This window comes from Lithobates pipiens, unplaced genomic scaffold, assembly GCF_037356315.1.
Source record: "Lithobates pipiens isolate NorthernLeopardFrog02 unplaced genomic scaffold, aLitPip1_a1.2 Scaffold_19, whole genome shotgun sequence".
Classification (NCBI taxonomy): Eukaryota; Metazoa; Chordata; class Amphibia; order Anura; family Ranidae; genus Lithobates; species Lithobates pipiens.
Window position 1 is genome coordinate 460917677 of NW_027507764.1, and position 27104 is coordinate 460944780.

Below are 27104 nucleotides of genomic sequence, written 5' to 3' on the forward strand. Positions count from 1 at the left end.
TGGCTTTCAGTGTGTGCCTTCCCTAGCTGATATTCATAACTTTAAGTGCACCCCTCCCCTTGATTCCCTCTGTTAGCCTTATGTCTCTGGTCTCTCAGTTTGTGTCTCCTCCTTGTCCCGTGCCACCTCTCCAATCTCAATTTGCCCTTTACCCCTGTGTGTGGTTTTTAATCTGCCTATGGACAATAAACAGTGTTTATTATTGAGTCTGCTGTCGTAGCCCCTTGATACTGGCCTATGTTGTAGTAACATGTTATATGGTTATCCTACACCTTCCCTGTAGCCCAGGCTCCCAACCTAACTTGTCAACAAGGGTGAAGGTTTATGTGTTATTATACGCTCAGAGGTGACTTGTAGACAATCACTCACTTCTAGATACACTGGTTTTAAAGAATACATAAAGGCAAAACAAATGTTTAGTTGTGGATAGAGGAGAGAGAGATTAGAACACCTGGCAGGTTTTTATTGTGCTCAGTGACCCAATCGGTAAAATTCACCCTCTCTATTTCTCCTGTTTACATTTCACAAAAGTGAAAGAAAAGAAAATCACACTTTTTAGGTTGTCCCTTGAACATGAATATAGAGGAAATCTTCCAATGGGGACATTAGCTCTGGTGACCCTGGCAACAACTAGGGACTCCCTCACTTTGGAGGGATTTATTCTCACTTCCTGTTTTTGCTATGGGGTAGGAAGTAAAGGAAAATCTCATCAATGGGACATATAGCAAAAGAAAAAATTGACATGGATTATAACCCTCCCTTGATCTATCCAAAATGAAAAAAAAAGTTTAAGGGTATTTTAGGTCCTTAATCAGGTTACCGTGTGTGTATATGTATGGAAACCTTAATAACAGCACACATATTACAAAAATTATAATAATAATAATAATAATAACACATTTTTTTAATGTTACTAATATTTACCTTTCAGGATCCAGTGCTGCAGTCCCTTTTTCTCTTATCATTTTACAATTAAGAAGTCGTGTATGCTGGCAGCAGGATGGAATTAAAGGTCCCCTCACTTCTTGGCTTTGGGATTCTGCTTTTAAGGAAACTCCCCAAAGGAAATTTGTGTCCACCCCTGGGTAATGTAAAGGAAATAATAAATTATGAAAATTAAACTTCAATTTTAATAGCGTCGTCATGTTTTTTTGTACCCCCTTTCTTATTTGTACACAAGTGAATTGGTTAGGGGACTAAAGAATGCCTAAAGCCAGTTCACCAGGGAAAGAGTTACCACCTACTATTTCTTATAGGCAGGCCTAAAACTAGGGGAATCGGGGGGGGGGGCATGTGCCCAGGCACAGTATTAAGAGGGGCACTGCTACTGGAACCAATTTTCTGGGTAGCTCTCCCTGCAGCAGATGAAAGCCGTCATCTCCTCCTCCCTCCTGCCAGCTTTCACCTACTGCAAGAAGAACTGTGTTCACTATGCTTCATTTTGTGAATGACAGTGAAGCCCAAGAGTGCTTCCTATTCATTTGTGTCCAGTGCAACTGAGGCTGCTGAGAAAGGTATTGGGGAATTTTTGTCCAGTTCCTTTCTCTGTCCCAAAAGTGAGACATCAAGGGTTTATTTAGACCTCTGATATCTCAGCAAAGACCACCCAACAGAGTTGTGGAAAAATGTTATTGTTTAAATATAAATACAAATTTGTAAAAAAGAAAAATGTAAAAAATATGAAATGCTAAATGATGCTTTTAAGATGACACTGACCAGAGGTGAGGCTTAATTCAACCCTCACCTACAAAGTAGGTGGGCCGAGCAAATGTTCAGGCCGAACGTTGCCCATTTGCCCATCGCGAACACCCGCCAAGTGCTCTGAATAGTGCATTCTAGGGCCCTAATTGGATGAAGCCTTGCACCTGACCGCTGGTCAGGTACAAGGCTTTGCCAATTAGGTCATAGAGCACTGTCAGAGTCCTGATTGGATAAAGTGATGATGACTTTGTCCAATCACGGCTCAGTGCTCATAGTCCCTCTCCACTAAAAAAGGCTCCTTCCCACAGGAAGCTTTTGCAGTGTATTGTTGGAGTGGAGAAAGATAGGGCTAAGTTTGCTACTATCGAAACAGTGTGTTCACTTATTGTGATTCTGAGTGTAGAGTGTTAGTGTAGTGTTATTATAATGTGAGTAAAGTGTGTCAGTATAGTATAGTATGAATATAGTGTGAGTATAGTGTGTCAGTATAGTGTAATGTCAGTGTAGTGTGTTAGTGTGGGGCAGTGTTTAAAACAGCATTACATAACATTTAGGACGTGTTTCATCCAATACGGACTTCTACTGGGGCAACTGATGCCCCAGTAGAAGTCCGTATTGGACGAAACGCGTCAGGTAAGGTACTCTATTCCCCATATTGCTTTTATCACATGTGATTGTTTTTATAAAAAATTTTGTACATTGATTTTTACCTATTAAAAGCCGTCTTTTGACCTGCACTATCGGAGCCCCCCTTTTTTTATTTTTTATGTGTACCGATGAAAGTGCTGCTGAGCTTCACCATTTGGTTCCAGCACCCTTATTAGGGTTGGTTTTGGTCATTCATTTGCCATCACTGGATTTCCTGTCCTGGTACTGTCTGCAGTATCCATTATATCCATGGTCGATACCATGTGAAGTTGGAGTAAGGCCAATCCAGGAATTTCCTGACATCAGATCTATAGTCATCGTGGACCTGTCCCATGGGTGCATTCATGCTCGATTGACTTGTTGTCTTATAATAATCCAGTCCAACATCTCTGCTAAGCGAATATGAACCTTGTTGTTTATTTTGAAGACGCCTACAGTTTGATGACTCTCGGGGCTGTGTGACATCCTGTGTATTCACCTACATGTCTAGATGGACATTTGGTGTTTCATTTACCTCTATGTGGACTTCTTCTCACTTACTTTTGTCTGATTAATCTCACTCACAAGTTTGCACTGTTTATATGTTTGGTTTAGCGCTACATATTCACCACTATTACTAATTTGATTTTTTGTCTTTTATCTTATAGGAAAGGCGCAATAATTGTTTGTATTTCACTGTACCATAATTTGGCTTATTTACAAAAGCCGTGCTCACTGTGGTGCAAAACTTTGTTATTTCCATCTAAAGTCTGTCGAAGAGACTCCAGAATTTATCTAAAAAAACTCGAATCTAGTTCTGAGTGCACAATTGTGGTCCCAAGCCATTGCTTACTAAATAAAAAAAAAGCTTGCAGGGAAAATCAATTTAAATGTCATTTTTTTTCTTTATAAATGTCAGTTTTTCTGCAGCAAGTTTTATACATGTAACAGATGTGCCACTTTACAGGCAAACTAAGGAGAACCCCCAGGCACTATATTAAAAGGATTTTTATAATTTTTTCATTTTTATTGTTTCTCTTTTATTATCATTAAAATTGCTGCTCCTTTATGTAGCAAGGTCTTTTACTTCTTTTGGTCTAATGAGGACCTCCAAGGCCAAAGATAGCTGACATCCTTCAATATGTGGTGGGATGTGAGGCATAGTGGGTGCAAAGATGGTGAAATTCATTGAGCGCCAGACACTTCTTGGATGCAAGGGAAAGAGGATTAGGGCCAAGACACCCTTAGATAGCAGCAAACTCAATTGGAAGACTCAGAGACTTCAATAGGAGAACAGCCATGCAGGGAAAGGCCCCAGCAAGAAGCAAGATCTGCACTTGCAGGAATGCTGTTTCCTAGGGTAACAGTCCTTTAACAGTTCCTGACTCAAACGCAACAGTTCTTTCAGCTCCACTACAACTGTTCCTTGTAGTTCTTCAATACCGAGCTCCTGGTCTCTCACTAGACCCTCTGATTCACTGACTCTGATTCCCTTGAGCTCCTCCAAGGTTTGCGGTGGTATCTCCCTCAAACGTCACCCACGCTTCCCTGCTAGGTCCCTAGCTTGGTACTCCAGATACTCCTCAAGCTTCATCCCTGCTAACCGGCTCGTTCCCTGACTTGACACACAAGGCTGCACTGCAAGCGTCTCCTCCACTGGTTGGGTCCCTGACTTGATCACAGCCTGAAGTTCCCTGATTTTCCACCATGCCGTTTCAGTGAGAATATGGTTCCTGTACTTGTTTCATTTATTCACTGGTAAAAGCGATTGGTCCCTTCATGGCGACAGGTTCCCTTCTACCTTCAACCACTGACAAGTTATTTGGCCAACAAAACCGTCACTTTTGGTTGGACTGGAAGTCACAATCCCAACCCTGCACTGCTCTCTCACTGGATATGCCCTCACACAGCCCAGCAGCCAGATGCCCTCGGGATAGGCCCAATCTCTGACCTAGCAGCCCAGGGCAGATGACACACATCAATCCAGACAGCCGTCCAGGTGGCACAGAACATAGATCACCTGACGCCACCCAAATATATAGGCTTTCAAGCAGGCCAAGGGATTCAAGAAAACCCCTGCCCATTGGCTGAGATACCTCATATACCTGTAACCCGACTTTGAGTTGTCCTTCTCATATCTAGTACCACCAAGTGCCTAGCCACCTAGTGGTAGAAGAGAAAAGTGCAACAAGGCCAAACTTAGGGAAAAATCAATAGATCTCTATGAATCAACCAAGATAACTACTTTTGGCAAGTAAATTTGTGAGGAGCTAAACTACAGGGTGCTACATTTAAAAACAATTTAAAAAAATGTATAATTTTGCACTGGTACATGTCCCCCAGGGCAGTACCCGGGCCCCCATACCTTTTTTATGGCCAATAACTTGTAAACCTTCAAAATGGGGACTTTTGATTTGTCAAGTTCGGGTCCCATAGACTTTAATAGGGTTTGTAGTATGGGTCTGAACTTTTGTGATGTTTGCGAGTTCTGGTGCGAACTAAACCAAAGGGTGTGGTTCGGCAAATCACTAATTAGGAGGGGCGATGTGGGAAGGAAAAAGAGCACACAGAAGCAGGCCTTACTAAGGACACACTTCTTTGCTCACTTTCCGGGGGAACTTCTCTCCTAATCCGCTATGGAGGTGAGGCTCAAAAACGCCTTATTCAATCCTCACCCATGCAGTTATTGTGCAGCCCTTTACACACATGCAGCGTTAAGGCCAAATGTCAGCCTACATTCACTCATCCACACTGAGCTCTGCCCAGCCAATCAGCCTATGTTGCCCCCCAGATGGACATCTTCTCTCTCAGGTGGGGGGACAAACTGAGTATTTTCCCTGGCTGAAAGAATGTCTAGCTTAGAAACTGTTCATAGATCACAAAATGCCACATAATCCCTCCACTTTATTGACACACTCTCTCCTGGCCCTTGGAGATGCCGAACAGCCTGGAACAATTTGTATTGTATGGTGTATGGTGCTTTGGTAAAAAGACCTTTTTTAATGCTGCTTTGAAAGCACATTATGATCTCTAAGGGTATGTGGGCTGATATTTAACATAATAAATGGGCACACTTTTTAACCTCCCTGGCGGTATGATTATTTCAGATTTTAGGTGCTGAAAGCGGTACCATTATTTTGCATGGAAATTTGGCGTTTTATATTGTAGGACTGTAATTCTTAGAAATAATTCACTTAAATCCATCCAAACAAGATTCTAATAGACATCTCGGGTATGATAAAATTTGAAATATGAAATCATAAATTATAATATAATATATATATATATATATATATATATATATATATATATATATATATATATATAAAATCTATGGTCTATAACCATTTTTTATGTAAACTGACATTTTTTGGTTGCTATGGACAATCTACAGTTTCCTGGCATAAAGAACAGTATTTATAATATAAAACTGCATGCAGGATTCTGGGCAAACCACGAGGGACAAAGGGGATGTGTAATTATTTGATACAGTACTGTAATCTTTAAAAAAATTGTGACCTGTCCCAACCATGGTTGTGCTTCGGCAAGCCTCCATCCCTGAATTTAGGTAAAAAGGTTTGAATTTGAATGGGACTTTGAGTGAGGCTGGTCAATGATTAATAAGCTGTTTCTAATGCCTAGATATTAAGGTCATATTGAACCATGTTCCAAAGAGACATAACCATATCAATAGATTCATAACACATATAATAATACCGTAATCACATGATTTACAGAGTAATATTCATATAAATTAATTTAATATAATTAATCATTGAACATAATGGTGCAATCGATAAAAATAATAAATAATACAAAAGGCATATAATATAATTAGTACAGCCATATCCACATATAGATAGTAAACAAGACATTAAATTTGATAATTTTATGAGGAAATTAATGCATCTATTAGATGTTAACTCTACGCGTTTCATGGTTTTGTACCAATCGTCAGGAGTCAGATGCATGTAGGTATGAACTGGGTAAGAGGAGGAATTTTTTTTTTTTAAGATGAATTTATTATTAAAAATTTAAAATTATTAAAGGGTCCTCTACATAGGTCGAGGATAAGTATAAAGAATTATACAAATTCCTTAATACTCACTAAACAATCAAAATGGTCAAGGCTCCTAAGGTGAAATTGCATGGTGGTCTGGAATCCATTTAGTCTCAACCAGGGTTGAGGCAGAGAACATCCCCCAAGGAGGGTTAACCCTGGAACCAGGGGACACCAGCCGATATGGTTGCCGGAGCAGTACAGCGCACCATCACTCGGGAATGTGCAAACATGCCGCCGTGGATGTCCAATTCTAATGGTAAAAAATATGTGTAAAGGTGAAGTGAGAGGAAAGTTGAATTGATAGGTATATACTAGTGATGCAAAGAAATTATAATAATTTATAAGTGAGGTCAATAAAAATAATAAAGTGTTGATGCAGTGAAGGTGCATATGTAATGGCGAAAAAAAGAGGGGTGTAAAAAAACAAAATATAATAATTAATGTGTAAAAAATCAAAATTTAACAAATGTAATTACCTGAGGTATTGTGATGTGTTGTGCAGGTTGGACATTCCCAGCAAGCGACCATGCAGGGACTGAACTGGCAAGAAACCAATACTGATATACCCCGGGTCTGGGGTGTGTTCACGCCTACGCCATGTATTAAATGCCGGAAGAGCGTACAAAGGTGAGAGGACTATCCCACCGCAGACTAGCAATCGCGGTGGATACCCACCCACCCGACGCAGGGCGTATGATAACGATCACACTGACTCCCACAGTACAGCGTCATATGACAATGCGTGTAGACAGCGTTAACATGACACTGATGCGCCAAGGTCAAGTCCCGCCCCGTCAATGGAGAGACAGGCAGGGGGAAGCGAGCTAGGCACATCGCAACCCCCGAGATAGAGACCAGAGAGTACCAGTCCCACCAACACCAGTTGGAGTAAATAATAATTGTAAAAAAGATTTGTTTTTGGTATAAAATAAAAAAAAGGAAGAAATTACTTGAAAGAATTTTTTTTTAAGGATAAATATAAGTTATAAAAATATTTCAATGCAGATAACAACAAATCAGTACAGTTAGATTAATATGGTATAAGACTAGTTAAAACGTTTAATTCGTTCATAGAAGGCGATGGAAGTGCTTTTATATTTTTTGTTATTTTTATTTATTTTACTACATTTTAGATTTTTAACACGTTTATATTTTTTTTCATAGCTGAGCACTTTAGGATTCACTGCAGAGGGCAAGCTCACAACTGCAGTAGACATACCCAAATAGCTAAAGAAGTTAAAGAAGAACTTTCATGAACATTAAAAATGTAAATACCAGTCCATACATTCATGTATAAACACTTATTTTTCCCCCAGGAAACACTAATAGATTGTGAGGAAAAGCCCTTCATTAGTTTTTGCAGTCATGCCTGTCAACTCCTTCCCTGTCATATTTGTGGGCATTACTATTGTTGAGCTTGGGCGGAGCTCAGTTGCCACTGCCTTCTGTTTAGTAAGCACATATCATTGTTTGGTGACCGTGCCTGCCAGGAACCCTGACTAAATCCACTACTGTACTTCATAGAAGTACATAGGTGTGGGGTTCATGTCAGACTAAAGACCCATACACACGATCAGACTTTTTGACAACAAACATGCAAATTTGCTGTTTTGGAGCAACATCCGACCGTGTGTACGCTCCATCGGACAAACTTTTTTGGTTTTCATCGGACTTTTGTTGGCTGTGCGAACGGACAAACTTTCTGGCAACAAAAGTCCGATGGAGCAAAGTCTGATCGTGTGTACAGAAAACCATAGGACTTTTGTACAAAGTACAAACAGGCATGCTCAGAACCAATGCAAAAGATCAGACAACAATACAGAAGTTGACCAAAGGTGGCGGTAAAGAGCAGAAAAACCATGTGATTTGGTGAAAGTTGGCTGAAAAAGTCCTGCTGTGTGTATGCAATACAAGTTCAGGGCCGACGCCCTTTGTACAAAAATCCAAGGGAAAGTTTGTACAAAGTCCTATCGTGTGTATGAGGCTTTATAGTTACTATTGGCCATAAGTCTTGCTCTTATAGTCTGCAAACTACCTGGTCCTTTTATAAAGTATGATTGTGTTCATATATTCTTCACCCAGCATATTGGCTCCTGTATGGGTTGGCCTGTGGGAAGATACCTTAACTATTATGTACATTGTAGATCATTTTTTTTAATTCACCTTCTTTCAAATTCTTAGCAAATTTGCAACTGCAGTTGCTCTCATTAATCCTAACCAACGTTATTGGTTGTTATGGCGCTGGAGGCCAGGGCGCCGGTCCCATGGAGATGGATAATGCTGTGTGGCCTGGTCACCTGCATCATAAAGCCATTGAAGCTAGATTGCTGATTGTCTCATACAACTAAATTTGTCAAAAGACAAAAAGGGGATGGAACAGGAGAACTAGGTGCATGAGTTAAGAAGCACAGGTGCCGCTCTGCTCTGAGGTTTTGTTTTTTTTGCTTTGGCAGTCTAGCTGACATCCTCCCTTCCCATGCATGTCTAGAGATAGGACTAGGCTAGGTCAAGCCCCTGGTCCTGAGACAAGCAATATCAATCATAACTCATTAGGTATTCCTCTCCTTGAAAGTAATGTGGTCAAACTGTGGTGTGGGAGGGGGGTGTTCTATAAACTATGCTATCCCAGCAGTCAAACCACCTAAAAAAAGTGGCAAAGAGCTACATGCACACAATTTTTTGAAGAGAGACAAACTGAACGTGAACAAGCTATCTTATAGCTGCACTCTTGGGGCCTCTTATATATAAGTTACAATGTCCATCTGCAACCTTCCACTTTGTTGGTAACATCTGTATTTGCTGGCTCCATGGCTAACTGAATGCTGAATGTGAGTTTAGGGGCTGACAGGTCTAGCTACATACACAGTACACAAATGGACATACATGACATAATTTCTGTTAGCATCACTTCTAGCCGGTTGAACGCACACCGGTGCCGAATTGGAAGTCTGGCAGGTCTTTACACAGGTGGTGAGACCCATGATTGATGTTGGCATTACTATATATTTTAAATGTGGGTGTGCGCACTGTGGATGTTTGTAAGTATCTATCAATTACGTTATGGCTTGTGTATTCCTCAGAATGGTGGCGTTGAATACAGAGAAATAAAGTGGTATGTAAAGTGGAGAAGATTTGTTTAAAGCAGCCTGAGAATACAATACTGAAAAAGCTGTCTTGGTGAAATAAAATATATAAAAATAAATACATAAATAAATAAGCTGTCTTGGATCTGCTTATTGTATTAAGGAATCACAAAGAATCTGGTTAGTGTATCACCTAGTGGGGAAACTAGGGAGCACTTTGTGTGGAAGAGGAGAAGGTGTTCTGGAAATTCGCTATGAGCAGAGTCAGTTTGATACTATTTGTCTTAGTTAGCAGCACAACACCAATTCATCTATCATTTGTTCTGTAGATTCGGTGAAAATCACTTGGAGCACAAGAATTTTATAATTTCATGTATGAATCTGTTTTTCTGGTGAAAATTGCACTGCAATTGGAAGATATTCACTGTATATGCTTGGACACTATGTCAAGGGTTTACTAAAGTAAAATTTACTGTGCACTTTTGAAAGTGCAGTTGCTCCTGAGCTTTGTAAATGAGCAAAAGCTCTGCTGACTTCCATCATTCAATCATGTGCAAGAAAAAAATGTTGTTTTGTTTATTTTTATTTTATTTTCCTTGTATGTGATTGATTGTTCTTTGTAAAGTGATTATAATCACACACATAGGTTGGACTTGATAGACTTGTATCTTTTTTCGACCTCACCTACTATGTAACTATGTATGTAAGTGAAGTTTTACCTCATTTACTAAGTTCTGGAGCAACTGCACTTGCAGAGTGCAACTGCACTTTCAAAAGTGCACAGTCTATTTGCCCTTAGTAAATCAACCCTTATATGTTGCTTTTGGACACTGTGGGGTTGATCAGGGCTCGAGTCCTGCAGGAACGCATGGGAACGTCATTCCTGTACTTTTTCTACAGGAGGAACAATGTTCCCTTTGCACTGTGGCTTCAATGGGCCAATCCTGGGAGGCTCAGGTGCAGAGTCCTCCCCTCTCTCCCTCCTCCTCTTGTGTAAAATATGATGTCCCTATCAGTAGCGGAGTGTAGCGTGTGTACAGCTGCAGCAAGGGTTAATAGATCATTGGGTGCCAAGCTCATGCTGTTCACCGCCAGAATGTCAGGCTCGGACTGACTGACACAGTTCTATACCTCCAGGCAGCATTGAAAACAGCAGGAGCGGCGCCCATATTCCCATCCATCACGCCGCTGCCACTGTGTTCAATGCTGCCTGGCAGTATAGAACCGTGTCAGTCAGTCTGTGCCCGACATTCTGACGGTGAATGGTGTGAGCTCGGCGAGTGCCCAATGCTCTGTTAACCCTTGCTGCAGCACTACACTTACTACACTCCACCACTGACAGGGACATCGTGTTTAGATTTTTGCAAATTCCCATTGGCTTGCAGTGCTTCCCACCTTGGGCTTGAGGGGAGGAGCTTTGTCTGGGCCCTGGCTTGTATAGAACAGACTTCCCACTACTGTGCTGATTCTGGCATTCTTTTGGTCATACTAGGTCAGGGTTCCTCAAACCCCAGGCCATGGATAGGTGCTGCAACGTCATCACCCTTTGCCTGGATTCCAGTCTGTATTCCATGCCTCGTTTTGATGCTGATTCACCGCTGCCGGCCGAAAACCATCCAGCGGTTTTGGAGACGAGCTCTGAGACAGCACATCCATTAGCTTCCTAGGGACTGACATTACTAATGCCCCCCATTTTCTGGGACCACACCATGCCTTATTTTACTACTAAAATGTGAGTTATGCTTACAACTTTTGTTTGATTAAAAACTAACTTGTGTTATAGTCTGCACCCAGCGGCGACGCCTTTTCTTGTCTTTTTCATGGTTAGGTGTTGGTCTGTGGCATCTAAGCAGTTGGGCCGCAAATGCTGAACTGCAAGCCCGTGGGCACCTACATCACTGCTGTTCTGCCCTTGTGTGCCAGTTTACAAGCTCATGTGTCATAGCACTGGGATGAGGCAGAGAGAAGAGTTGTCTTTCAGGCAGGTGACAAGCTGCATCTGATGGCAGGCATGCGGCAAGTGACAATCTTTATCTGGTGGCAGGCGACGTGGCAAGAGACAAGCTGCATCTGGTGGCAGGCGACATGGCAAGTGACGCCCTGCATCTGATGGCAAGTGATAAGCTGAATCTGGTGGCAGGTGATGCGGCCAGTGACAAGCTGCATCTGGTGGCAGATGATATGGCAATTGATAAGCTGCATCTTGTGGCAAGTGACAAGCTGCATCTGGTGGCAGGCGACATGGCAATTGACAAGCTGCATCTGGTGGCAGACGACGTGGCAAGTGACACGCATTTGGTGGCAAGTGACAAGTTGAATCTTGTGACAGGTGATGTGGCAAGTGACACTCTGCATCTAGTGGCAGGCGATGTGGCAAGTGGCACGCATCTGGTGGCAAGTGACACGCTGCATCTGGTGACAGGCGACGTGGCAAGTGACATGCTGCATTTGGTGGCAAGTGACGAGCTGCATCTGGTGGCAATTGACAAGCTGCATTTGGTGGCAGGTGACGTGGCAAGTGACAAGCTGCATCTGGTGGCAAGTGCCATACTCAGGGCTCCCACCAGTGGTGGCTGGTGCTCAAAAGTTTAGGGGGGGCGCAAACAAACTGAAAAATACCAAACCCCCCATCAATTGCAGCATCACTGTGTCCATAAAATTCAGCCATTGTGCCCATCAAATGCAGCCACTGTGCCCATCAAATGCAGCCACTGTGCCCATCAAATGCAGCCATTGTGCCCATCAAACGCAGCCACTGTGCCCGTCATATGCAGCCACTTTTGCTTGTCAAACACAGACACTTGTGCCTGTCAAAGGAGCCACTGTGCCCATCAAATGCAGCCACTGTGCCCATCAAATGCAGCCACTGTGCCCATCAAACACAGCCACTTGTGCCCGTCAAACACAACCACTTGAGTACGTCAAACGCAGCCACTTGTGCCCATCAAATGCAATCACTTGTGCCATTCAAATTCAGCCACTTGTGCCCATCATATGCAGCCATTTGTGCCCAGTAAATGTAGCCACTTGTGCCCAGTAAATGTAGCCACTTGTGCCTAGTAAAGCAGCCACTTGTACCCAGTAAATGCAGACACTTGTGCCCAGTAAATGCAGCCACTGGGCCCATAATATGCAGCCATTTGTGCCCAGTAAATGCAGCCACCTGTGCCCAGTGAATGCATCCATTACTTCACTAACCCCCCCCCCTGCAGCCTGTCTGGCGGCACTTACCGCTCATCTCCTGGAGTGACGGGGCTCTTCTCCTCGGGGGCTCGGCGGCTCAGGAAGACTCTTCTTCGGCAGCTCAGTGGCTCTCTTCCTCCACCATGTGTCCTCTTCTGCCAAAGCATTAGGCATCCAATAAGATCACCTAATGCTTTGGCCAATCGGGAGACAAGTCTCACTGACCTGCCTGCTGATTGGCAAGGAGGAACATTAGTGTGAAAATATCGAAAATGTATTTACTATGCAACACAACAGGGTGGGATCGGGACGCAGTGCTCTGCCCCCCCCCCCCTCCGAATCCAACCTATTATGAAGCCTATTAGAGCCTCTGGCTCTAATCACGTACTTCAAAATACACACCCCTGCCTATCCCCGCCATAGTAATTCATGTGTCCAGCATCCTGAAAGGGGCCGAGCACATGAATAGGGAGTGCGACAGAGGTGTCAGGGGGTCGGTGCCCGTGAATGTAATAATATAAATAATACTCTTCAATCATCCTGACACCATATCAATCATGATGTCGTGATGATTGAAACTCTAAGACCAGCCATTGCCCAGGCAAATAGGCCGCAGAGACAAGGTAACCATGAGGAACTGTGTGGCAATTGGCAATGTTAGTGACTGAGGCTGGACTTAGTCTTCCATTGCTGTTGTGTCAGGCCCCGTTCACATCTAGCAATTTGCGATTTCTGGAGGAATTGTTCAAGATTCCAAATTGCACTGCAATGCAGGCAAAATGCAGTATACATATTTGGGGCATTCATTTTTAATGGCACCAAATTGCAGTGTGGTTTTGCTAGGATTGTCACTCAAAAGAAGCTCCTGCTCATTTTTCAGTGACAAACTTCACGTGATGCTGTTTGCTGCACGATAAATCACATGGCAATTGTGCCAAAAACTGCACCACATTTTCGGGGCCATTAAAAATAACACATGCTGCATTTTACCAGCATTAGAGTGTGATTGGAATTGTTGGCAAAATTTGTGGGCACATTTCTGTCAGCGATTCCCAATGGCTAGATGTGAACAGGGCCTTAACCACTTAATGTCATGTACATGTATGTCATTGTGTTCAAGCAGTTATATTGGGACCATGACTGCAGCTGTCAGCCATAATTTCAGTATCGTTTGTAATCGTGTATCGTTTGTTCCATGATGCCCTGCACTGTAAAGGTGATCCTAGCAGCTAATTAGCTGCTTGATTGCTTTTGGCAGGAGGGGTCTCTGGTGCTTTTCTAGGCTCTTCTGTCCCTTCGGAGAGCCCGTCATCTGATCTTCTGGGCACAGTGAGGCTGCATTTATGGGCACGGTGAGGCTGCAATGATGGGCATGGTGAAGCTGCAATTATAGGCACAGTGAGGCTGCAATAATCGGCAGGGTGAGACTGCAATGATGGGCACAGTGAGTCTGTATTGATGGGCACAGTGAGCCTGCAATGATGGGCACAGTGAGGCTGCATTATTGGCACAGTGAGGCTGCAATGATGGGCACCGTGAGACTGCAATGATGGGCACGATGAGTCTGCATTGATGGGCACAGTGAGTCTGCGTGGATGGGCACAGTGAGGCTGCAATGATGGCACAGTGAGGCTGCATTAATGGGCACAGTTAGGTTGCAATGATGGGCAAAGCGAGGCTGCAATAATGATCACAATGAGGCTGCATTGATGGGTACAGTGAGGCTGTAATGATGGGCACAGTGCATCTGCATTGATGGGCACAGAGAGTCTGCAATGATGGGCACAATGAATCTGCATTAATGTGACCAATGAGGCTGCATTACTGGGCACAGTGAGGCTGCAATGATGGGCACAGTAAAGCTACAATGATGGGCACAGTGAGGCTGCATTGATGGGCACAGTGAGGCTGCAATGATGGGCACAGTAAGGCTGCACTGGTACGCACAGTGAGGCTGCATTGATGGACACAGTGAGGCTGCAATGATGGGCACAATGAAGCTGCATTAATGTGACCAATGAGGCTGCATTAATGGGCACAGTGAGGCTGCAAAGATGGGAACAGTAAAGCTACAATGATGGGCACAGTGAGGCTGCATTGATGGGCACAGTGAGGCTGCAATGATAGGCACAATGAAGCTGCATTAATGGGACCAGTGAGGCTACATTAATGGGCACAGTGAGGCTGCAATGATGGGCACAGTAAAGCTGCAATGATGGGCACAGTGAGGCTGCATTGATGGGCACAGTGAGTCTGCATTGATGGGCACAGTGAGTCTGCAATGATGGGCATAGTGAGTCTGCACTGATGGGCACAGTGAGTCTGCAATGATGGGCATAGTGAGTCTGCACTGATGGGCACAGTGAGTCTGCAATGATGGGCACAGTGAGGCTGCATTGATGGGCACAGTGAGGCTGCATTGATGAGCACAGTGAGGCTGCATTAATCAGCACGATGAGGCTGCAATGATGGACACAGTGAGACTGCAATGATGGGCACAGTAAGGCTGCACTGATACGCACAGTGAGTCTGACTTTGCATTGATGGACACAGTGAGTCTGCATTGATGGGCACACTGAGGCTACATTTATTGGCACGATAAGGCTGAAATGATGGGCACAGCGAGACTGCAATGATGGCCAGTAAGGCTGCACTGATGGGCACAGTGAGTCTGCATTGATGGGCACAATGAGTCTGCATTGATGGGCACATTGAGTCTACATTGAACCATTATCACACATTGTGGTGTTTTTTGTTTTGTTAGTATAGTATACAGGTTACATTTGTTGTTGTTGTTATATCTGTTCTATATTTATTTGTTTAATGCATGTGAATTTTGGAGGTGTCCTCGTAAACTGGCACTTTACAATAAATGTTGCACTTTATTTGTTAAAAAAGCAGTGCATATATTATATATACACACACACATACACACAAACACACTTTTTTTTATTTTTGAGGTGGGGGGGGGGGGGATCTTGGGTGAGTTTCCACACTTTTTTTCCCAGGACTTGACCCCTGGGGTTGATTTACTAAAATTGGAGAGAGCAGAATCTGGTGCATGCTAGTCATTAATTTTTTCACTAAAGTGCCCATTTATACTACAAAAATGTCCTCCATATGTATCTGTTCCGAATGTGTTTCTTCATGCACGTTTTTGATGCGTTCAGGTGCAGTTTTGTTGATTTTTTGATGTGTTTCCGGGTGCATTCCAGATCCTTTTTTTCTTTCACTGTACTGGGGTCCAGTGTGGTTCTGATGCAATTTTTGCGGTTTACTGCATTCCAGTAAAGTTCTGTGCAGGAATAAAGCGGCACGTTTAACTTTTTTTTCATGAAACTAAAACGCACTGGAACACACTGCACTGGTGTGACCTATGCCATTGGAACCCATATAACCTACTTTCAATGTGTTTTTGATGCAGAGCTGCACCAGATTTTGCACTTTCTAGTTTTCCTAGAAGCCGGTTGGTTACTATGCACAATGCCCAATTCCATGTGCACCAGTTTTTGTAAATCTCCCTGTATAAGTTCACTTGTGGACAATGAGCTTTGAAGAATCACATCATTTTTAAATAATTTGTTCAATGTGAGCCTTTTATAATTATCTCTATAATACTATATCTACTACATCTACTATATCAAGCACAATTTTTGTTTCATTTAATATAGGTTGAAATATGTATAGCGTGGCATCTATTTTTTTTTTTTCACAAATACTGATACCCCTTTAATGGTTCAAATCGATTTGTGCATAGCAGCTTGAGTAAAAAAAAAAAAAAAGGATAAATGGTGTGGACTATATAGCAGGGCCCTCTAATTCCTCTTGTATTGAATTGTATTGTAACGGTACTGTCTGCCCTAGCATTGTAAAGCGCTGTGCAAACTGTTGGTGCTATATAAATCCTGTATAATAATAATAAAAATAATATATCATTTATTTCTAATCTAAACCTGTTGTATGATTTACTTGATGCTTAGCAGGTCATGTCCCTTCATTCAAGTCAACGTTTCTCAAACGCGCTAACTAAAACCATGATCAAAACAAGTAATACACTTTGGTTCTTCCACCAGATAAATTATATTACTGGTCATTAGGAGGACTAGTTGTTTGAATACCTCTTCAAGCAGTAGCAGAATTTGAAGTTTCCTGCGGTAAGTTCATTACACGTATTTTGTCCAGAATTAGTGAAGCGTGCTGAAAATTGCTAATGACAGATGTTTCTCCACTCTGTCACACTTCTTGTATCATTTGATTTGGAAAGCAACATACGGTGTTCTGCTCTATCAGTATGTCACAGACTGTCTGCAAACAGCTGGTCATAACTCAGTTCAGTGAAAACCATTACTTTCCAATGAAGTGCTGGACACCCTCCAAATTGCATTTTGGCATGGCCTAGGCTGCATAATGCACAAAGTTCTTCTGTTCCGAGGTTACCTAAGGAGGGCTTCTTTCACTCTGCGTTTTTATTGTTTTGCAGAATTAAGGCTGTTTTTTTTTTTTTTTTTTTTTCGTGAACAGTTGATGTGTGCAACAGAAGGGAATTTCAGTGCAATTCTCAGGGGCACATTGAGAGGAGGCCATGCTGCTCAAGAAGAAAAGGCACAAACATCATTTGGATTGTTTTTCCGGATAAATAGGACATTAGGGTAAAGACACAGCAAAGGAGAGCAGATTAAAAAGTTTCCATAATGCAGATGACCCATATGTGACTGCAGTTATTGTCAGATTAATCCAGACAATTGTATCATGTAATAATCTTTTCCTCTCCAAATGTTTTATTTTTACAGTGTTATAATTAAAATCTTAGAGCAGACCAGTATCAAGGCTTAATTTACCTTTGGCTATTTCATTCCTAGGAAACGTGTCCCTCTTATATATTTGGGTATGTCTGCATTATTTTTAAAGGGGAAATTCAGGTTTAATGGAATCTGCTAACATACACTGTACTCTATGGCAAGTGGAGCTACAATTCCAGACTTTCTTCAAGTGCCCCCTGCTGATTAAATCTGGTATCATAGATTCTTCATTCAGACATAATAGGTTTGATTTACTAGATGAAATAAATAAGAACAGAGCTACATTGCTTTAACATGCTTGCATTGCAGGCTCCCATGATCTCACAAATGTACCCGCACACAGTGGCGGCATTCCCTTAACCCATTTAACAGATCATACACTGATTGTATTGAATGTATGCTATGTACCCGAGGTGTAACTACAACCTTCAGGGCCCAGTGCTAGAAACCATGGAGGGCCCCTTGAACCCTAGCAGGGACCTTTTCATCCAAGTTCAGAGCCAGCAATCTCCATCTCTGCAGCCTCCGCTGCACAGAATAATTTGACAGGAATAGCTCTGTACAGAGCTTCCCATTCATTCACAAACCAAAGCATAGTAAACATAGTACGCTTCAGTTATGAATGGACACAGTGAGTGCGGTACCGATTACTCACTGTGTCCATTCAGAAAAGAAAGGGGCCGGAGGGGGGGGGGCACTGTGAAAGGAGGGGGAAGTGTAACTTTTTCTTAAAGGGGAAGTGTAGCTGATTTCTTAAAGAAGTATTCATTTAGCAAATAACATGTTTGCTATGCAAAGTAAATGATCACTTAGCAAAGTAAACTTCCTCTTCTCTAAAATAAAGTGTATGTTCACCCCACAGGGCTTTATTCAACAACAGCTAAACAGCTAGCCTTTAACCGCTTGCTGACCGATGCGCGATGATGTACGTCGGCAGAATGCCACGGCTGTGCAAATGGGCATGCCCGTACATCCCTCTGCCCGCGGGTCCCGTGCACTCAATGTCTGCCAGTGGCCCGCGATCGTGGCATGTAGAGGCAGAACAGGGAGATGTAAACAAGGCATTTCCCTGTTCTGTCCCTTGACAAGGCAGGGATCTACTGCTCCCAGTGATCGGGAGCAGCGATCTCTGTCATGTTCTAGTGAGCTCATCCCTACAGTTAGAACACACTGAGGGAACACACTTAACCCCTTGATTGCCCCCTAGTGTTTAACCCCTTCCCTGACAGTGACATTTATACAGTAATCAGTGCCTATTTTGAGCTCCGATTGCTGTATAAATATCAATGGTCCCAAAATAGTATCAAAAGTGTCCGTTCTGTCCATTGCAATGTCGCAGTCACAATAAAAATTGCAGAGCTGCCATTACTAATAAAAAAAAAAAAAGAATAATAAAAATGCCATTAATCTATCCCCTATTTTGTATAACTTTTGTGCAAACCAATCAATATATGATTATTGCAATTTTTTTACCAAAAATATGTAGAAGAATACATATCAACCTAAACTGAGGAAGAAATTAGTTTTTTTATATATTTTTTGGGGGATATTTATTTTAGCAAAAAATTTAAAATATTATTATTTTTTTTAAATTGTCGGCTTTTTTTTGTTTATAGCGCAAAAAATTTGAAAAATGCAGAGGTTATCAAATACCACCAAAATAAAACTCTATTTGTGGGAAAAAAAGGACCACAATTTTGTTTGGGTGCAACATTGCACGGCTGCGCAATTGTCAGTTAGAGTCTTCATATTAAAAACAACATTAAAGCCTTCTTTTTGTGTAGAGTGAAATTTACCTGGTTGATCCAGCATTCAGCTGCCTCTCTCATCTTCTCTGTGTTCCCACTGCAGGATGAGATTGTGTAGACCAGCAGCTGGTATCCTCTACGGAGCATGCTCAATTTCAGTTCCCTTATAGGCTCTTCATGTCTTTCTTTTTCCTATCTGTTCAGCCCATATAACTATGGTATAGAGTTACATATTTGGGTATGTACACAGTACTAAATGACACTCATTTAAACTCATGCTAAATGACACTCCTCCTCCTCCATGTCCTCCTATTGCTAAACACTATGGGGGTGGAATATAGTATGCTGATTGATTACATTCACTCACAAACAAGAAACTTGTAAAAACACTTAGGGGGTCTATTCACTACCATTTACTGCATGCAATAATGTGGTCACATGACTAATTTGCATAAATTATTGCATGCAGTAAATTAAGTCCAATTCATTAAAAAAAATAACGAGTATGTGGTATTTAACCTAAAATAAAAAATGTGCCTGTAAATATTGTTTAAAAAGCTCTTAAGTCCAATTCACAAATGGACCAGAGAGTATAAAAAGCATGCAATATTTACCACCAGGGTTTTTCTGGTGGTATCACGTGCGATATTTGTCAAAAAAACAGTGTGAAGGTCAGGGGACTCCCATGCTGTTTTTTGACAAATATCTGGCAGCTCAGGCGAGTGGCCTCTCTCCTGAACCATGCCAGGCCACATGCCCTCAACATGGAGAGGTGGGTGCTTTTTGGGCGGGGGTCTGCCCCCCCACCCCAAAGCACCCCCCCATGTTGATGTGGACAAGGGCCTCATCCCCACAACCCTGGCCAGTGGTTGAGGGGGTCTGCGGGCAGGGGGCTCATCGGAATCTGGAAGCCCTCTTTAAGAAGGCGGCCCCCATATCCCAGCCCCCTATGTGAATGAGTATGGGGTACATAGTACCCCTACCCCTTCATCAAAAAAGTGGCAAAAAGGAATAAATACACAGAGACAGTTTTTGACAATTCCTTTATTAAAAAAATCTAAATACAAAAAGTGTCCCCCAATGTAAATCCATCGTCAATAACGCCGCCTGCCACACTGCTGACCCAAAAAAAAAAACCTCCAGTTGTCCATGAAGGCTGGCTGCCTACTGAATATATAAAAGTAGTTGCGCGCTGACACCTAATAAATAGAGATGGACGAATTTCTGACGGGACGTTTTGCAAATGCGAACCGCGAACGTGGCCAAAAGTTTGCGGAGGGCCCCATTGACTTCAATGGCAGGCGAACTTTAAAAACCTACAGGTCATATTTTCAGCCACAAAATACTTACTAGCTGTGCACACATAGTCCCACCACATGGCCACTGACATAACACATGTATGAAGTGAATCTGGGTTCGACAACTACAAGCATTCTTTTTTTATCTGTGAAATTTTGACAATTCAGAACTCAGGAGCGCATGAAGGCAATGGAGGAGAGGAAAGGTCAGGGTAGGCTATGAAGAGGGTGCAGGAGATGATCACCAGCACCATGATATAGAGCACTGACACCAGCACCGTGATAGAGAGCACTGACACCAGCACCGAGATAGAGTGCACTGACACCAGCACCGTGATAGAGTGCACGGACACCAGCACCGTGATAGAGTGCAAGGACACCAGCACCGTGGTATAGAGCACTGACACCAGCACCATGAGAGCACTGACACCAGCACCATGATAGAGTGCACTGACACCAGCACCGTGAGAGCACTGACACCAGCACCGTGATATAGAGCACTGACACCAGCACCGTGATATAGAGCACTGACACCTGCACCATGATAGAGTGCACTGACACCAGCACCGTGATAGAGTGCACTGAAACCAGCACCGGGATATAGAGCACTGACACCAGCACCGTGATAGAGTGCACTGACACCAGCACCGTGATAGAGTGCACTGACACCAGCACCGTGATAGAGTGCACTGACACCAGCACCGTGATATAGAGCACTGACACCTGCACCGTGATAGAGTGCACTGACACCAGCACCGTGATAGAGTGCACTGAAACCAGCACCGGGATATAGAGCACTGACACCAGCACCGTGATAGAGTGCACTGACACCAGCACCGTGATAGAGTGCACTGACACCAGCACCGTGATAGAGTGCACTGACACCAGCGCTGTGATATAGAGCACTGACACCAGCACCGTGATAGAGTGCACTGACACCAGCACCGTGATAGAGTGCACTGACACCAGCGCCATGATATAGAGCACTGACTCCAGCACCGTGATATAGAGCACTGACACCAGCACAGTGATAGAGTGCACTGACACCAGCACCGTGATATAGAGCACTGACACCAGCACCATGATAGAGTGCACTGACACCAGCACCGTGATAGAGTGCACTGACACCAGCACCGTGAGAGCACTGACACCAGCACCGTGATATAGAGCACTGACACCAGCACCGTGATATAGAGCACTGACACCTGCACCGTGATAGAGTGCACTGACACCAGCACCGTGATAGAGTGCACTGAAACCAGCACCGGGATATAGAGCACTGACACCAGCACCGTGATAGAGTGCACTGACACCAGCACCGTGATAGAGTGCACTGACACCAGCACCGTGATAGAGTGCACTGACACCAGCACCGTGATATAGAGCACTGACACCTGCACCGTGATAGAGTGCACTGACACCAGCACCGTGATAGAGTGCACTGAAACCAGCACCGGGATATAGAGCACTGACACCAGCACCGTGATATAGAGCACTGACACCAGCACCGTGATAGAGTGCACTGACACCAGCACCGTGATAGAGTGCACTGACACCAGCGCTGTGATATAGAGCACTGACACCAGCACCGTGATATAGAGCACTGACACCAGCACCGTGATAGAGTGCACTGACACCAGCACCGTGATAGAGTGCACTGACACCAGCGCCGTGATATAGAGCACTGACTCCAGCACCGTGATATAGAGCACTGACACCAGCACAGTGATAGAGTGCACTGACACCAGCACCCTGATAGAGTGCACTGACACCAGCACCGTGATAGAGTGCACTGACACCAGCACCGTGATAGAGTGCACGGACACCAGCACCGTGATATAGAGCACTGACACCAGCACCATGAGAGCACTGACACCAGCACCGTGATAGAGTGCACTGACACCAGCACCGCGAGAGCACTGACACCAGCACCGTGATATAGAGCACTGACACCAGCACCGTGATATAGAGCACTGACACCAGCACCGTGATAGAGTGCACTGACACCAGCACCGTGATAGAGTGCACTGAAACCAGCACCGTGATATAGAGCACTGACACCAGCACCGTGATATAAAGCACTGACACCAGCACCGTGATAGAGTGCACTGACACCAGCACTGTGATAGAGTGCACTGAAACCAGCACCGGGATATAGAGCACTGACACCAGCACCGTGATAGAGTGCACTGACACCAGCACCATGATAGAGTGCACTGACACCAGCACCGTGATAGAGTGCACTGACACCAGCACCGTGATATAGAGCACTGACACCAGCACCGTGATAGAGTGCACTGGCACCAGCACCCTGATAGAGTGCACTGACACCAGCACCGTGAGAGCACTAACACCAGCACCGTGATAGAGAGCACTGACACCAGCACCGTGATATAGAGCACTGACAGCAGCACTGATACCAGCAACTTGCTGCTGGGCCCCAAAAATGTGACACCGCTCAACCTCTTCAAACAGGAGGGTACGGGCATTTAGGAAGTGAGCCAAATGTAGAAAAAAGGTCTGTGTGCTCAATTAAATAAATCGTTTATAGAGATATACATGGTCTACTGGTCACATGTGTTGAATTCCTCCGCGATCCATGCCTCATTAATTTTTATAAATGTGAGGTAGTCAACACTGTCATGAGCTAGGCAAGTGCGCTTATCGGTCACAATCCCCCCTGCTGCGCTGAACGTCCTTTCGGACAGGACACTGGACGAGGGGCAAGCCAACAGTTCCATTGCAAATTGGGCAAGATCTGGCCAGAGGTCAAGCCTGCCCACCCAGTAGTCCAGGGGTTCATCACTCCTCAGAGCGTCCACATCGGCTGTTAACCCGATGTAGTCAGACACCTGTCGGTCTAGGCATTCCCTGATGCTGGATCCGGATGAGACCTTTCAATGGGTCGGCTGAAAGAATGACCTCATATCAGAAGTCACCAACACATCTTCAAACCGGCCTCTTCTTGCAGGCGCTGTTGGATTGGTACCCACAACTCTTTCTCTGGGAGTGGGAATTCCTCCTCTGCCAGCGCACGCAAAAGCAGAATGCAGCATTTCTCAAAGCAAGGCCTGGAAGTGCTCAATTCTGACAGCCCTCTGTGACGGTGGTAACATTTCCGCCATTTTGTGTTTGTACCGGGGGTCTAAGTACGTTGCCACTTGACCCTTATGCTTTTTATACGGGGGTCCCTGTTAAAACACTGAAGCATGAAGGCCCCCATTTGCACTAAACTGGAAGCGGTGTGGTGGCCTGGCTCCTGCTCATCATCCAGGATAATGTCGTCCTCCTCGGTTTAAATCATGCTCTTCTTGCTTCTCCTCATCTGTCCCGGCACCATCCTCCTCTGACTCCTCTTCAGACTCCTGTTGTTGACTTGTCCCAGATAGAGTAGCCCCCCCGGGAATTCATCCAGCATTGCGACTTCCTCATCTTCCTGTTCCTCCATGGCTTGATCAATGACACGACGCAATGCAGGCTCCATAAAGAAGGCATAAGGTACCATGTCACTGATGACACCATGGCTGCGACTGACCAGTTTGGTGATCTCATCAAATGGCCGCAGAAGTCTGCATGCGTCGCGCATGAGCAGCCACTGGTGCGGTGAAAAAAAACAAGCTCCCCAGAACCTGTTCTGCCGCAGAGTTCATACAGGTAGACGTTAACTGCACGTTTCTGCTGGAGCAGCCTACCAAGCATATAGAAGGTTGAGTTCCATCGCATCAGGCAATCGCAAATAAGACGTCTGACCGGCAGATTGTGTCACTGCTGAATGTCAGCAAGGCAAGCCATGGCCGTGTAAGATCTTCTGAAATGGGCCGAGATTTTCCTTGCCTGCCACAAGATGTCCTGGACCCCAGGGTATTTGACAACGAATCGCTGCATGACCAAGTTTAAGACGTGTGCCATGCATGGCACATGCGTAATTTTGCCCTGTTTCAATGCGCTAAGCAGATTGGCACCGTTGTCACACACCACTTTACCAACTGTCAAATTGAGCGGTGTTAGCCACTGATCTGCCTGTGAACGCAAAGCTGAAAGGAGTGCAGGGCCAGTGTGGCTCTTGGCTTCCAGACACAACAGACACAGCACAGCATGGCAACGTCTTACCTGGCATGTTGAATAGGTTCTGGGGAGCTTGGTCGGCGCAGTAGAAGAGATGCTAGCAGCGGAAAAGAAGGAGTCAGCCGAGGAGGAGAGGGAGGAGGATGGAGTAGGAGGAGGAGAAGAAGAACCAGGCCTGCATGCAATCCGTGGTGGTAAAACCAAATCTACACGGGTGCCACGGGTTACATGCTTGACAGCCCTCAGAAGGTTCACCCAGTGGGCAGTAAAAGGGATATACCTTCCCTGCCCGTGTTTGCTAGACCACATGTCTGTGGTCAGATGTATCTTGGCACCGACACTGTGTGCCAGAGATACATTCACTTGCCGCTGAACATGGCCATATAGCTCTGGGATGCCCTTCTGTGAGAAATACTTCCTTCCTGGGACCTTCCATTGTGGTGTTCCAATGGCCACAAATTTTCAAAAGGCCTCTGTGTCCACCAGTTTATATGGCAGTAGTTGGCGGGCTATCAGTTCTGACAAGCCAGCCGTCAACCGTTGGGCAAGAGGGTTATCCGGCGTCATAATTTTTTTACGCTCAAGCATTTGGCCCACGTAAGCCTGCCTTTTTGCAGAAAAACGTGAGGATGGCGTGATGGAAGGTAGAGTGGAGGACAATTGTGAGGAGAGAGGAGAAGGAGAAGTAAAAGACGAGGCTGGACGGTGAGAGCCTGGACTGTGGCTTTGTGTGTTCCATTGCTCCCTTCATGTGCCTTCTCAAGGCGGTCGTCCCTAGGTGAGTGTTGGGCTTACCGCGACTTATGCGTTGACTGCAAAGATTGCAGATGGTCAGCAGTGGACAGGTTAAAAAAAGCCCACACTGGGGAGTCATGTGCCGGCATCCTAGGAGCGCCAGATGTGACCGTACATGGTTGATGCCTTGCTCCTGATACATTAGCAGTCTGCTTTGTCCCTCCTGTGCAATGTAAGTTCTTCCTGCTTCTCCTCCCTATCTGCTAGTCTATATTCCCCTCTGAACTCCCCTCCTCTTCCTCTCTTGGGGGCACCCAGGTGACATCACTAGACACGTCATCATCGACGTCACCTTCCCCACCGCTATAACTAGAGATCTCGGAGTAGGCAGAAACAGCGGGGACCAACCTCCTCCTTGGGCTGATCTGGGTACTGTCGTCAGACTGCTGAGTGGCGGTTGTTGCTAACTCCTCTTCCTGATCCAATGCCAAGAGTGGCTGCACATTGGAAATGTCTTGATATGGATCAGAAAATAATTCCTGTGACTCAAGCGGAAGGTATATGGTGGTGGTGTTGGTGGTAGTGTCTTTGGGGGTGCACACAGCAGAGAGTGAAGAAGAGGGTGCAGATCGAGAGTATGAGGAGGGTGCAGAAGAGTAAGGCTGAGTGAGCCACTCAACCAAGTCTGGTGTGTCCTTTGACGTAATCACACGCACCTTCTGCAATTTGCCACTTTGGCTCAAGCCTGTTGCTCCTGCCCTACCCCTACCACCCCTGCGGAAGGGCCTGCCTCTTCCTCTGCCTGTCATTTTTTAAATGACCCTGTGACAAAACTCTCTAGAGAAGTGCAGTATGTATGTGGAAGAAGGTATATAACACCCCGCTTCAATCTGTCGTTTTTGGGGGCCACTGGTCTATCACACCAGTTATAATCCTTTTTTTTATTGCGTTTGTCACTCTTTGTAGTATCGCTGCAGAAACTCTCAGCAGTAACAATGCTGCACAGTGGAAACACACTACACTATGCTTTCTATATGTGCAAGCATTTTATACGTGTATTACACACCTATATACTGCACACCAAATAGTACACCTATACCAGTCCTTAAAAGGACCTTTGTGGACCTAGAAGCTAGTGATTTGCAGACTGTCCCTCAGTCCCTACACTGATAAAAGACAGCTGCAGAAACGAGCAGTAATCTGCAGCACAGCAATGCACCAGCACCCTATATATTGTACACCTATACCAGTCCTTAAAAGGACCTTTGTGGACCTAGTAGTAATAGCTAGCTAGTGATTAAACTGACTGTCCCTGCTCCACACAGCGTCCTGTCCCTACACTGACAAAAGACAGCTGCAGTCACCAGCACAGCAGTGCACTGAACCACATATACTGTACTACACCTATACCAGTCCATAAAGGACCTTTGTGGACCTAGTAGTAATAGCTAGCTAGTGATTAAACTGACTCCCCTGCTCCACACAGCGTCCTGTCCCTATACTGACAAAAGACAGCTGCAATCACCAGCACAGCAATGCACCAGCACCCTATATATTGTACACATATACCAGTCCTTAAAAGGACCTTTTGTGGACCTAGTAGCTAGTGATTTACAGACTGTTCCTCAGTCTCTACACTGATAAAAGACAGCTGCAGAATAGGGCAGCAGTCAGCAGCAGTGCACCACAACCCTATATATTGTACACCTATGCCAGTCCTTACAAGGACCTTTGTGGACCTAGTAGCTAGTGATTTGCAGACTGTACCTCAGTCCCTACACTGATAAAAGACTGCTGCAGAA

At 44.5% G+C, this 27104-nt stretch overlaps 1 long non-coding RNA gene across 1 annotated transcript in view; it reads right to left on the reverse strand.

Annotated features, from left to right (window-relative positions):
* LOC143998356 (uncharacterized) overlaps positions 1–27104 on the reverse strand; it is a 277732-nt gene that overhangs the window by 211685 nt on the left and 38943 nt on the right. The window contains exon 2 of the long non-coding RNA XR_013277877.1: positions 925–1081. This is a non-coding gene — a long non-coding RNA (uncharacterized LOC143998356). The remainder of the gene's footprint in view (positions 1–924; positions 1082–27104) is intronic.